The following is a 15,003-nucleotide window of genomic DNA, read 5'->3' as shown; positions in this document are numbered from 1 at the left end:
GGTTGTGAAACTATTCTTATCACAAATGCATTTTGGTCAAATTGTTCTTCATTTTCCCGCTCATGATAAATGAATCATCGAGCATACAGGGTATGAGAATTGATCTTTTACCGAGGGTTTAAAAAAAAAAAAAAAAAGAAAAATGTTTATTATTTGCCCTCGGTAATGGATCAGTCTTTGTCCTGAGAAGACTTAACGCTGCCACGTTATTTTTGTCAACTGAAGTCGCATGGAGTAAAGTGAACATGAAATTTAATTTACTACTGATTTACTCATAGTTCCTTGAATGCAAAAACTATAAACAATTTCCATCGCTTTCTTTACCCTCACTTCTTCCAAATCAACAATCAGACGATCAAATCCTCGAATCGTTGTTAATATTTAGCAAGAGTCTGCAGGATCAAAAAAGCTGCTGCTCTTATAAAATTGGCGCAAAAACATGACGCGCTCTTCACTTAATTTATTTCCCACGTAAATCGTATCTGGCATAATTATGCCATTCCGCACGCCATTCCACATACCATTCCGCAAACTCTTTGCGCCTTTTACCCTCACCGTTCCGTAACAGATGTTATGTGTCTGGTTTCACAGTTGTGGTCAGACAGAACTGTAACTGCTGTCGCCCTGAGGCAGTGGTTGGTTAGATGGGGCTCTATGCCAGCTCGCCTGCTCATACTTTTCAACATGTTGTCCAGCGTGCTCGAGCCAACCGGCGAGTTGCAATACCAGATTTTGTCATCTGCTGGACTGAATTTCTGAGTTTGACCGTCTCTTGGTTTTTGGAAAAGAGCGTTTGAACTTGGGTTCAGATGATCTAGGCAGTTTTAGTTGTTTTCACTGGGCACCTCTGAGAACCAGCAACGGCAAAGATCTTTGCGTCGGATTCGTCCTCAGAGTCTCCTAGGCCGCCTTTATTATTTTTTGTGCTGAGCAGTGAACCAGGCTGACGTCTGTTTCACTCAAAATACTCGACACCTTGTGGCGTTGTTCTTAGGGTTCTCAGGGTTCAACTGCCGCTGATTTTTTCTTCCTTGTCGTCCGAAGAAAAGGGTGAGATAAAACCACGCCGTTCTCTGCAGTTGGGCTGGATTTTGACTGTCGGCCGGCCCAAGTTCGCTGCTTTCAAAGAGCCTCTGGATTTGATCTTTTGACACTGCTTTCTTGTGGACAATTCCAGCTATTTTACCCGTCTTTCTGAGATCCTTTTCAAAGGCATCCAAAATTTAATTGGCTTCGGTAATCAAAGCGTCGGAGATGATAGAAAAAAGCTTGTTGTTTGGTGGCGAGCAAAGAAAGCGATCTATGGCGGCTCGAATGGACTTCATGGATGTGTTTTTGTAATAAGTGCCGTCTTTCTTGCGGAGGTGTAGAAACATTTAAGGCATTCGTTTAGCACCTCTTTGGACATGTCTTCAATTCGTTTCGAAACTTTTGTGGCAACAGGACTTGACAGCCATTCTGTAAATAACAAGGTGAGAATTTTTGTCGTTGTTACGCAGTTATAAAATGATCAAAATATCGACAGTGAACGTAACAATTGTTGCTTGTTTTTGAGTAAAACTCCCAGATACGTACCATTAAATATGTTCATGCCGAACATTGTGGCTTTCTTCGTTTTTTCTGGAACAGCATTGTCTAGTATATCTTGAAGTTTTGTGGGAGACAGCTCCTGAAAGTCAAATCTGCCAGTATCGGTCATTATGGAGAGCTGAAGTTAAAAACTTCGTGCGGAAAATTTTTAAACGTGGCGCACTATTTTCCATATTAGGTAAAACTCCGACTAATGGCTCATAGTCGGAGTTTTTGAGCCAATTAGAGAACTAGAAATGCAATAGTCGGAGCTGAGAATATACTTATATGTCATTTTTTTCTTTCAGACAGACCATCATTGGCAAAACACCAAAGGCAAAACCTCCCTTCGGAAACTTTGCCTTTCATATTTCAGGTTGAAGTTTTATGCCCGGCCCATTTGGCAAACATTCATGGTTTTTAACTTACGGTGTTGAAGGCATTGCCATGACCATATATGGACACTAGCATAGCTCATGTCTCTCAAAACAATGGCGATACAACCACACCAAACATTGAAATAAATTAAAAGGAAAGCTCTAGTACAGGAAATAAAATATTACTTCAAGTGTTCTACTGCAAGAAACGGCTGAACATCTTTTTTATTACTTTTTCTTATTCACAACTTACAACCAATTAACACGAGGAGAGGGAACGTTTAAGTGTTATTGAAGTATGGTTGGTAACGCTACTGGAGATCCTTCTTTAGAAAAGCTGGAAAATGCGTGGAAAAAGGTTTTTCTCATTGAATTTACTGTGATAGCTATAATCAACGTTTTCACTGTGGCCGCCTTTGCAAGAAATCGCCAGTTACGCAAGCGCACTACGTATCTGATAATAAACCTGACTGTGGCTGATTTACTGGTGGGAGCTGTGACGGGACCAGTGCAAGTATTCGTCCTAGATTTCGATCGTGGGAATGGTTTCAGCCGGCAGGAATTCATCATTTTAACGTCGAGCCTCATATTTCCCCTTGCTTCTCAAGCCAATCTTTCGTTAATTTCTTTGGAACGGTTGCAAGCCACACTTTTCCCTTTAGGCACTGTTTAATTGAGAAATGGCTTTACTTCAAAGTTGTTATTGGCAGCTGGATTATAACTTTGCTTCTGTCATCCATGACGTCTATTCTTCAAGCGTTCTATTTATTTTCAATTACATATGCATTTGCATGTTACACTTGTCTTACCCTTCTTATCATAACTGTTTCTAATGTTATCATTGCCATAAAAGTCAAAAGTAACCCTCCTCCTCAGCATTTTGGTGCAGTTGCCTCAGAAAGGAAATTGTCAGTAACCTTAAGCATAGTTACTGTCGTCTCTATCCTGACTATTCTGCCAATATCTATTTGGATGGCAGTTAAGCGAAATGACATATTCAGTCAAACTTCTCCTGGAGCAACACATGAACAAATAAACGAAACGTTAATGTTGTTGATTATGCCAATTCTATAGTCAATCCATTGATATATGCCATAAGAATGCAAGAGTTCAGGAAAGCGGTTAAGGAACTTAGTTGTAAGAGGACTGCGCAGCGACAAGAGTTGTCCAGCCCATTGAACTGCATGCAACGTAGTACTTGAGCACAAACATAAAAGAATATAATAATAATAATAATAATAATAATAATAATAATAATAATAATAATAATAATAATAATAATAATAATAATAAAACAAAGAAAAAACTTTAAAGATTAAAACAATCGAGATTTGGTTTCACCTGAAACGTAAGTTGTTTTTTCTTGCTTTGATATGCAAGTATTTTTACAAGTGTTGTAAAGAATGTTCCTTTTAATTACATATTTTGTTGGAATCAACTGTGCAGACTGTCTTTTTCTTGGTACAAGTAAAACTTGAACCGGAAAGTTGCTGAATCTAATAAGCCGGACGATCCTAAGCTACTACTACTTATTTGTTCAAGGCGTTATTAGACAATCAATAGGAACAGCTTCTGGAAGGTTTCATTGAATAAATAACCATTGACTGTGTTGTTTTTGCTCTTTTCACTTTAGCTTACATGTGTAGTTAAGAAATCGAAGAAAGATGGAAGGTGGTCTTCTACCATTTTGTTGTTGTATTTCTATGTTGGTTTGTTTAGTTTTTTGCTTCACATTTCTTTTAGTTCATAAGAGCCTTGCAAAGGGAAGAAGGTTCTGAAACCCACAACTTACCCCTCCCCCCTCCATCCGCATCTCCACTCGTCGTAGAGTATTAGAGCTACAGTTGAACCTCTCCACAACGGCCACCTTGGGGACAGAAGAAAGTGGCCGTTGTGGAGAGGTGGCCGTTATGGGGAGGTAGGGGTGTAATACGACACCTTTTTTTCAGGAAGTACAACATGTCTATTGTGCCAAGTTTATGCTTACTGTAGCCTATAATGGCAATCCAATCTTAAATAATATACAGTATAAAGATAAAATACACAATAAAACGTAAATAATGTTTTGAATCAAAATGTTAACAAGACGAAACGAGTAAGGTTCGCAACATTCGCTATGTTATTGTAAACAATTTTTGCTTACTGCAGCATATAAATGGAACACAATCAAAATACGTATACAGTCGGACCTCTATTAAGCGGCCACCCTGGGGACTTTGAAAACTGGCCGCTTAATAGAGGTTGGCCGTTGAATAGAGGTATCGAATACAGCACTTTACTGACAAAATAATAATTCGGGACTTTCGAAAGTGGCCGCTTAATGGAGGGTGGCCGCCTAATAGAGGTCCGACTGTATCATTAAAATGGATACAGAAACGAAATGTTCTGAAGACAAATGTCGATGACTGCATCAGTTTATAAAAAAAGGTTTTTACAAAAAAGAACTGTACTGGCCGTTGTCGAGAGGTTATTTTGGCAGTTGGGGACACACTTTAGTGGCCGTTGCCGTTGTAGAGAGGTTTAAACAAGAGCTAATGTATGGACTGTCCGCCGGGACAAAAAAATGTGGCCGTTGTAGAGAGGTGGCCATTGTGGAGAGGTGGCCGTTACTGGAGGTTCGACTGTATGCAAATAATATAGTGCGTCTAACACTGTCTCTTACGAGGCCTGAAAAATAAATTCCGGTTTTAGTTCTGAAAACTTTAAGAAAATTATAAGGACCAACCGAGCAAAGGGAAGGTGCCGGATCCTAATGGCTGTAATCAGAAAAATTTAGAAAATGTATAACTAATGAAGAAAAGCTGACTGTACAGCTGGGGCTATAAACCGTATATCAGTCCAACACTGAAAACTGATTCTCTGTAACAAAAAAAACAAAAAAAAAAAAAAACGAAAAAAGAAACCTCTGGCGAAATGATACGTTTTTTTTTTAAAAATTGTTATCAGTTCATAACGTTTTCTTCTATAACTTATAGAAGCTGCGTCGATATCGGTAAAATTGGAAGTTAATCATGTTTTTAGACATTTTTCGGCTTATATCCAGTTGAATGCATGATAAAAACGATGACTCAGGACGCCACACTGAGATTCAAAGATGGGCAACAAACTTGATTTTAACTGGTTTCAGGACTCCAATGGTTTGTGGTTATACTCTAATCCGCACCGCTGAAGTAACTAACACAGTAAGAGTCAAATAAGAAAATGTCTGTCAACGATAAATCCCTCAAAGGAGGGGGTTTTGCATGCTTTCTATCGTGCATCGCGGGCAAACTATATTATCAACGCATTAGACAGTAGACACCGTGAGGGTCGCAAGTCCGCCAGCAAATGTTTTATAGTGCAACAACAGCCAATATTTCAAAGAATCTTCTTTCATTTGTCTGCCAGCAGCAGGAAATCGTATCAACTAATCGGCATGTAATTGGAAAAACATCAGAAGGAAAACGTGCAGTCCACTCGCATTGATCTAGACAAAGAAAGTAATTAACGAAAAGCCGCCGAAAATTCCTCTGAACTTAGATTATTTCAATAGCATTTTAATGTAAGACAGGGCTTATTGAACGCCTGATAAAAAATATGCATCGCTCCCGCTGTGCTTGTTTGTTACATTTCGGTTCTACATCAGGTTCTACATCTACCTAACACGCCGCTTTTCCGGTTTAATCGCCTTTTCCATGGATTTGTTTTGATCGATTCCAACAGAATAGAATTTTAACTTTAACTTTTAACTCCCGCATAATCCAACATTTGGAGCAAGAGAAGCAATTTATAAAGAAATTAGCGTTAGGAAAACAATTTTCGCCACGGCGGTAAGTTGTTCACATGTGTGACTGATATGACACCAGAAATAACCTACTGATTCAAAAGCAAATTTTGGGGCGAAAACGAGAGGTCAATAGAGGTCAATACTTTTTATAGCAAACTTTGAGGTTTAAAATGTTGATTTTTAAAATCTTTGGCTTTCGACCAGTTACTTTGTGTACCGCAAGAATGATTCAAAATGCTTATTACCACTCATTGTGAAACAGTCACTGATGACAACCAACAAACAAGGCTCTTAAAATTGTTTTTAGAAGAACGTATGCGCTCAAAGAAACATATAAATCACACTATTGATAATTTAACAACATGGTAAAAACTGTTTACTTGCGATATGTCATTTGTGAAGCGAAAAAATCCATGTCAAACTTCGACTAAAATACACATATTCAAAGCATTCACCGGAAGTCATTCATCCTCAAGCAACGCAAAGAACGATGGGAAGCATGCAGCCCCCCCCCCCTCCCTTCTCCCCCCCCCCCCCCCCCCCTAATCCCTCAGAAATTACGTCGCATAAATTATCTCGAGTATTTCGTGGCAATAGCCGATCAGAGCTCATTCTTCTGGCTTCAACTTTACTTTAGGAAACGAATGATAATTTTAGTTTTCCTTCTTACAAGTTTAAGTATATCTTGTTAACTTTGTATTATCTAGCCTCTTGTTGAAATTTGCATTGTAAATTAATTGTATTTTAGACGTAGGTTTTTGTGTTATTTTTTGCGTTATTTCCTTCGTTTGTCCGTTTGTTCACTAACTTATTCTAACAATTCCCAGGTGCAAAGCTACCAATTAGAGCCTAGTCCCGCATCCTAGAGAAATAGAGGGATACTGAAATACGACTCACAATGACGTTGCATCAAACGTCTCTTTTCTGCTTTAAGGAAAGAAAATATGGCATGTCTGCACTCAGGCTGTAGCAGCTAAGAATTGTTAAAAAAAAAAATTAAATGTGATTGAAATTGGGACAGTTAGTAATCAACTTAAGTAAACACAAATTTGCGCTTAATAAAAATTTTACATGTTTACTAAAATTGATCGAAAGAAGAGGTAAAGCGAGATCCCGTCCCGCTAGTTAAAGGCAGTTTTAAAGCCAATTTGGCATTATTCACGTTATCAAGAAACGAGGTGAGAAACGATATTTTATGCTTGCCCAATCACGAGGCAAGATGATTTCTATCAGAAATATATCAGGTTAGAAATTTAAGTTTATTGCGAGTGTCGTTTACTGGTGAATACGCTGTTGGGTTGTTGTAAGGTTGAAACATTTAGACAAACCTGGCATGCGATTATTTCTTTGTGCTTGTCTTCTAACATTCCGGTAAAAATTCAGTCCACGAAGATCACTGCTAGTGAGACCGGAAGATGATCAAAGACGACCACTCAGTTGAGGCGGCGACTGACATATAAATATCGTGAATAAACAGAAATGAGTTTAAACAGTTGTCAAATGAAAAAGTGACGATTTTGTTCAAATAATGAAATATAAAGAAAGATGTTGTATTACACATTCCACGATTTTGAAAGAAAGAAATATCTTCCTTCTCAACTCGAGTAAAACCCATGACGTTCCCTATAATGCATGGTCGGTCGCTGACCACTGAGCTACAGGGTGACGTGGAAAGCTGGATGATTTAGTATAAATTTTAACAAAGGGAATAATAATTTGTAGAAAAGCAATGGTTAAGCTCATCTGTTTAAACAGCTGTTTTACTGCATGTAAAACAACCACGATAATAAAAGTGTTACGATACGATGTTCCTCTTTATTTATGTAGATGGCTAAATAACAAAAGAGTTGACAAGAGGCAAACGTATGGTCTTAGCTCAATTTTTAAAGATTTTTAGTTTGTTTGCACTGTAGATACATCTTGGGGAAGTTTTGTGTGTCTCGATTGACAGTTCTCCAGTTAATTCAAGCAATTTATCTTTTGAATAAAAATACAGCTCAGGAAAAATTTCGTTTGAAACAAGTCTGTATACCTGGGACACTTCCTGTTTAGTTTTTCGTACTTCTATCTGTTTACTGTTAATTAACAATTCATCCTCGTCTAGTTTAAAGAAAAAAGAAACAAATTTCCCACACCAAAAGCTAGTGAGCGATGATTTGCACAAACTTCGATGTTTGCGCGATCAAAACATACAAATTGACGAGGGATAAAAACAACTAAAGAAATTAGACAACCAATCAGATCCTCGCTTTCACCTTATGCCATATGATATGGGTACAGCTGATGTTTTAGCACAAAAATAACATCCTTTTAATAAGTTGTCATGTTTGATCGAAATTAATCTAAATACACCTAACAACTTCATGTGGACAATCATCATTTTATCAAGAATTCACTCCATTCGTAAATCTTTATAATGGCAGGAGCTACTCAGTGTTCAATAAGTTAGGAAAGTATGTCATTTTTGTTTTCTTGCTAACACCATTGGCAAAATACCAAGGGAAAAACCTCCCTTCGGAAACTTTGCCTTTTATATTTCAGGTTGAAGGTTTGTTAATGGCTTTTAACTTACGTGTTTATGGCATTACTATGACCATATATGGACACTGGCATAGCTCATGTCTCTCAAAACAACTGCGAGACAACCACACCGAACACGAATGAATCATTTAGTCCAGGAAAATGAAATTTTACTCCAAGAGTTCTACTGTAAGAAACGGCTGAACATCTTTTTCTTTACTTTGTTTTTATCCTCAGCTTACAACGAATTAACACGAAGAGAAGGAACGTTTAAGTTTTATTGAAGTATGGTTGGTAACGCTACTAGAGAACCTTCTTTGGAAAAGCTGGAAAATGCGTGGAGAAAAGTTTTACTCACTGAATTTATTGTGATAGCTATAATCAACCTCTTCACAGTCGTTGCCTTTGCAAGAAATCGCCTTTTACGCAAGCGCACTACGTATCTGATAATAAACCTGACTGTGGCTGATTTACTGGTGGGAGCAGTGTCGGGACCAGTGGGAATATCACCCCCATTTTTCGATGAGAGACATGGATTCAGCTGGCGAGAAGTCATCATTTTAACCTCGATCAACGTATTCCCCGCAGCCTCTCAAGCCAACCTCTCGTTAATTTCTTTAGAGCGGTTACACGCCACACTTTTCCCCTTTAGGCACTGCTTAATTGAGAAATGGCTTTACTTCAAAGTTATTATTGGCAGCTGGATGATAACTTTGCTTCTGGCATCCATGATGTCTGTTCTTGGAGAGCTCGATTTAGTTTTAATTGACTATTCACGTGCATGTTGCACTGTTCTTACCCTTTTTATAATAACTGTTTGCAATGTTATTATTGCCATAAAAGTCAAAAGTAACCCTCCTCCGCAGCATTCTAGTGCAGTTGCGTCAGAAAGGAAATTGTCAGTAACCTTAAGCATAGTTACTGTCGTCTCTGTCTTGACTATTCTGCCCTTAGCTATTTGGATGATAATTGCACAATACATATTCAAACAAATATCTCTCGCAGCAGTCTCTCAAATATACGACAGGTTACTGTTGTTACATTATGCCAACTCTATAGTCAATCCATTGATATATGCCATAAGAATGCAGGAGTTTAGGAAAGCGGTTGCACAGCTTTGCAAGAGAACTGCAGCGACAAGGGGTGTCCAACCCACTGAACTTCATACAGTGTAGCACATGAGCACAAACATTAGAGCAGTAACACAATGAACAAACTTTAACGATTACAAAAAATTGGTATTTGGTTTATCCTGATATTTAAATCATACCTTCTTACTTTGAGAGGCATTGAATAAAGAATTATTGACGGCGTAGCTCTTGATCTATCTATGGTAGCTTATAATGTAATTTAAAAAATCAAGATTCAGTTCAACGTGGTATTTCAGTTTTTAAAAAGTGTTGTAAAAGGTGTTCCTTTCATACTTTGTTGGAATCAACTGCGTAGTGACTGTTGTTTAGCTTTGTGCAAGTAAAATAAGTAAGTTCACCAAGTAAGTTGCTGAACCTTATGAGCCGTTAGATCCTAAACTATTGGCTCACAAAACGTGTTTAAGAAATTATATTAGGCAAACAATAGGAACAGCTTTTAGAAGGTTTCGTTGAATAAAGAACTATTAACAGTGTTGCTTGAGGTCTTTCTACTGTAGCTTGCATGTGTAATTAAGAAATCGAAGGAAGATGGTAAGTGCTCTTCCACTGAGTTCACCTTTTTGTTTTTGGTTTGCATTACTTTTTTTGGGACTTTCTCGAAGCCTTGGAATGGCTGGGGAAGAGGTTCCTAACGCCCATTCCCCTCTCCCCGCCTTCTTCGCAACTTCAACACCATTGAAATTACACAAAGTGTAGAATATAGTGCTTCTAACACTTCCTCCTTCGAAGCATGAAAAATGGAACGATGATGTCATGTGACAAGGAAATCCATTATAAGTTCTGAACACTTTACACAATTTAATAAGGCACAACGGGACAAAGCAAAGCTGCCGATACCTAAAGGATGTAAACAGGAAAATTTAGAAAAGGTATTTAACTATGAAGAAAAGCTAACTGTGCTGCTGAGGCTATATACTGTATATCTGTCCAATTCCTCAAGCAAACACTGGAAAATGATTCATTTAAAAAACCTTCGGAAAAATGAGATTAGTTTTTTAAAAAGATATTTATCGATTTATAGAGTTTTCTCGTATACTGACTTAGAGAAGTCGCGTTGATATCAGTAAAATTGGAAGTTAATTATGGCTTTAGACATTTGTTGGTATGTTTCCCGTTGAATGCATGATGAAAACGATGACGTCAGGACGCCACGCTGAGATTTAAGAGTGGTCAACAAACTTGATCTTATCTGGTTATACTAGACAACATATTTTTCTTTAAAAACTCAAACTAAATGCCTTTTGAGGAACCCTCCCCACCCCCTCAGACTTTTCAATGATCCACTGTGGGGGTGGTAAACTGTATACTATGCATATTTCCGGGAACCACAAATTAAAAAAAAACTCCACATTCTGACTTATTTAATACACAGCTGATCCAGAAGACGGCAAACTTTACCAGGTCCCCCTATCAAGAAAAGGAAACAAGGGTGGAAGGGAGGGGGCTGATAAAGGGTTACTTTTCCTTTTACCTACACGTACATGCTGCTCCCTTGTATACACACCTTGAAAAGCATTGCATGAATTAATTATCTTGTCTTCCATCTCCTTAAGTTCCTTTCATTTCCTTGCCAACAAAGCCCTCACTGATTTCAAAAGCAGCATCACTGACCACACTTGAGGAACTTCTTGAATGTTGGTGTGTCTATGTATTTCTGGGCTACCTGTTTTGGAGGATCTTCATACAACCCCAGTCAAGCACCAAATGTGAAAGTCCCAATATCTGAAAAATTAAAAAAAATATATAACAGAGCTTAAACTTTTATAAGGCTCAGCTGTTGTACTGTGATAATTGCACTATTAATTACATAAGAAACTACACCTGTAGTAATGTACTAATTACCGACATCTGCACAGTCATAAATAAGGGAAACTCTGCCATCTGAAAATTTTCATATCACATATGCAGACAGATTTTGGACCCTGGGTTGGGATGCTCCCTTTAAAAAAATGGTGGGGAAGCTTATAATAATTAAGTAACACACAAAACGAGTAAAATTTGTGTTCAGAACCAGTAGTAGTGCTCAAAAATGTAAAATGACTGGCAAGCCCATGATAGAGATATTTTGACTGTAATGCCTTATAGAAGAATATATAAGAAAGGTAACTAATTTTAAATTTCTAAAATGATTAAGATTATGTAAGTATTCTGCAAATAAGAGGCATTATGCCTCATAGACCCTTTTTCTCTGAGCAGCAAAGCATGAGGTGTAAGCTTGTTACACCTGTATGGGCGTCACAGTTATGTTTCATCCCTCACGTTGGAGTCAGTGTGGTTCAGGAAAAAGGGCGAGCAAGGCTCAATAAGGCCTTTTCTTTCCAGGGTAATCTCTCTCAGGGGTGAATATGGGCTTAAGCCTTGTTTTAAGCCAAGTGAATAAATGATAAATGTTTTTTCTCATTCAGTGACAAAGGCATATTATTGATTGAATTACTAGTTCGGATGTTCTATCCCTGTAAGCTACAGCAGACTCGTGGAAGCTAGGCCATTAAACTAGGTTTATAGGTCAATCATCCTGCATACTGCTTGGATTTGAATGTTGATGAATAGTACAGTACATGTGAAAGAAATGTGGTGTTATGTTTTAAGCTTGGTAAGTAAACGATGGATGACACATAATATGTATTTTTTTTTGGTCAATGACATGGGCATACTGCAGAAAAAGAAAATGTAATATTGGCATTATCTGGTGCACAAGCCTCCTGCAGTTTAACAAACCTCAAAATAGGAGAATCTTTGCTTACCTCATTGTTTACATTTTCCCTCATTGGCAATTATAATTATGAAACAGTACGCTATGAACAAATGGGACAAAAAAACCCGCTCACATCTACTAATCAGGGTGAATATCTGTGAGAAGTATTCTACAAAAATTTCTTTGAAAAACTGTCAAAATTACAAAGAATGTTTGACTGGGTCGCAAGAGCTGCTACCAGGCATAAATTCTTTGTAAATTCTTGACACTTTCAAAGTTCATTTCTCAACTTTTTAGCTTTAGGTTTTAAGTTTGTCAACCACTTTCAATTTACAGAGTGCATTTATTTGTAACTTGTCTTAGTAGTTTTGTTGTTTATGCTAAATATGTATGCTAATGACGGTGAACATGTAAATGAAGATCCTCTTATAGCATCAACGGTTATGCCATTAAAGTTGTCAATGCTTTCCTCCACTGTTTTGAATTATTAGCTTTCAGTAGCCTTCTGCTACAATCAATACAAGAATGTCGGACGCTTGAATCTTGGCCATAGCTTTGTAACAGTAAAACAATTGCGGTTGACAACAACTCATGCCTGCTTCCAAAACAATATAGCACTCTTTTAAACAACTAGATATAATTACTAATTTGAAAGTGTCAGAATTATTCTGACACTTTCAAAAAAACTTTGATTTTGACGCTTTTAGCATTCTTGTCAACAACCTTTTAACATGTATTTTAGTTTTTAATATTTATGCATACTACTCACTATATTTAAACTTCTTTTAGTTTTATTTTTCACACATCATTTATATCTGTCGAAGGTTGCAGACAGGTTGCCAAAAGTTATGATCTTTTACAAATCACTTTAACCAGTAACTTTGTCAATGGGTAATTTCATGATGCATTAAGTTCAGCACATGATAGGAACAGTATCTAAATCATCTGCCTCTCCAGTGTTGCATAATGTAGTAGACCCTGTCAAAATTAACAATTTTTGCTGTGCCAAACTAATTCAGATTCCACTCTTTTGCCAGGGTAAGCACATGAGTGGAGCAGTGTCTGGAACAGGCCTAAATCACCAGTATTGTTACAGGGGCTCTCCCAAAGCAAGGAAGGGTTTGCTGAGAGCTCCTGATCCACCGAGAATGGCAAGAGATTAATATTATTAAAAGAGAGAATATTTATACTCACAACATGAATACCCATGAAAAAGGCTGCTTCTCTTACGGTGATCAACCAAAAAAAACTGTCAATAGGCTGTCTCCAAGGCAACAAGGGCACTTTTTCCCCTTCACAGAACACTTTCCCAATATCATGTAAGCTTACATGGATCAATAACATCTGCAATCGCGACCCCTTTTTTCATAACTTCCTTGAAAATGTGGCCACGCTCTGGGAATCACCGATCGGTCAGTTTGTACAGTTTACTAATCCTTCGGTTTTGTTATGATAATCCATAAAGCTCCATTTCGCTTTGGGGATCTCTGCTCGGGATATGTTCGAAAGGTAGCATGGCGGCTTTCTCTTGTTGCAGAGCCGGCCAGCGTTTTGCGGCCTGCAAACGCCTTTTTCTGCAACCTCCAGAAAGCAGCTAAAAGTTGAAAATGTCGTGACCTCCAGAGAAGTACGTGAACTCAGCCCAAAAGAAACTTTGTCCTCAGCAAGGCACCATCTTGAATGCAGAAAAGGCACTGGTTGCGAGTAACCTCGTCCTGAAGACGACTTTCTCCCTTTGCTGCAAATGCTGGAATGGAATAGAATGGTGGAATGAAACCAGCAAAAGCAGAATAGAGACTCGTTTACAAGAACATGACACTTGTGATCATTATTTCTAAATCAAAAAGTTCTCAGGAGAAAGTAGCAATCCTCTTTATACCCCAAAACCAACTGAGCTACAGGCCAAGTTTCACTAGTCTGTAGGATTACACCTGACTATCCATATTGCTAATCATTGCTGTAAACCGTTTTATTTGTAGAAGGTCAAGTGCAAGTATCACATTACTCAGGCTGAACGGTAGCCTCATGGGTAGACATCTTTAAGCTCCTTTGGACACCATCGGCTATAAGACTGAAAACACATCCGACCCCGATTATTGACAATTAGTCCGCTCAAAGTGCGCAGTGAACGGTTTTTGTCCAAAGTTGCCAATATAAAATCAACAAGTTGCGTAGTCTTTTTTCTCCTTTCTTCTCTCCTCCGCACTTTTCGGAACCTTCTCGTGCAATAAAAAGAGCTCAAGTTTTCATCGACCGCCTTTTCAAAAATGTCTGGTTGACATGTATTTCAACAAAAATGATGGAGTCCAAATCCTCCGTCAAATAAAATCAAATTGCACCCGCGGGGAACTAGTCATGTGTCTGTTCTCGCCCTCTTTACCCAGCATGCGTTACGTGTTAAGCCCTTGTGAAAAAAAAATAAATAAAAATAAAAAAATAAAAAAGAAACTCTCTGTAACACGGTACGGCTTCATTTTTTGTGCTCTCTTTGAAGGCAAGCCGATGATTTTGGTTTTCCCTTGGGATTCAAAGAAAACACTTGGTCACGTGACTCAACAATCCTCACTTGACTGGACCATTTTGAAATACATTAAATACGAAATAAATAGAAGAAAACGACTGGAAAAACCACGAAACTAGCGGCTGCACTCTGGGTGTAGGTTGGGTTGATATGAAAGAACTTAAACAAACTTAACCTGCGATCAGCCGTTCTTTTTTTCGCGGGAGCGCGAAAGTGTAACAGCGCTAGGGTCCCGACCGCCGACTCTCGCGCTGCCACAATTTCGCGCTGCCCGAAAAAAAAACGCCTGCTCACAGGTTTAAACAAACTTTACTCAGTTGAAATGCAATTTTCCTAGAGCTTATGATGACAAGAATATCAAGATCAGTTGTTTCTTCAATCACAAACTGCTGACCAAAAAGAAC

General features: G+C 38.2%; 1 protein-coding gene, 1 long non-coding RNA gene and 1 pseudogene across 6 annotated transcripts in view; 1 reads left to right on the top strand and 2 right to left on the bottom strand.

The window, feature by feature from the left end:
* Positions 1-15,003, bottom strand: part of LOC146463086 (uncharacterized) — a 340,798-nt gene that overhangs the window by 125,658 nt on the left and 200,137 nt on the right. The window lies entirely within an intron of this gene.
* LOC146463094 (uncharacterized) overlaps positions 1-15,003 on the top strand; it is a 217,952-nt gene that overhangs the window by 113,386 nt on the left and 89,563 nt on the right. The window lies entirely within an intron of this gene.
* LOC146463098 (uncharacterized) lies at positions 552-1,699 on the bottom strand (annotated as a pseudogene).

Source organism: Pavona decussata, unplaced genomic scaffold (genome assembly GCF_977016875.1).
Source record: "Pavona decussata unplaced genomic scaffold, jaPavDecu1.1 SCAFFOLD_180, whole genome shotgun sequence".
NCBI classification, from domain to species: domain Eukaryota; kingdom Metazoa; phylum Cnidaria; class Anthozoa; order Scleractinia; family Agariciidae; genus Pavona; species Pavona decussata.
This window is presented reverse-complemented; position numbering and strand designations above follow the sequence as displayed.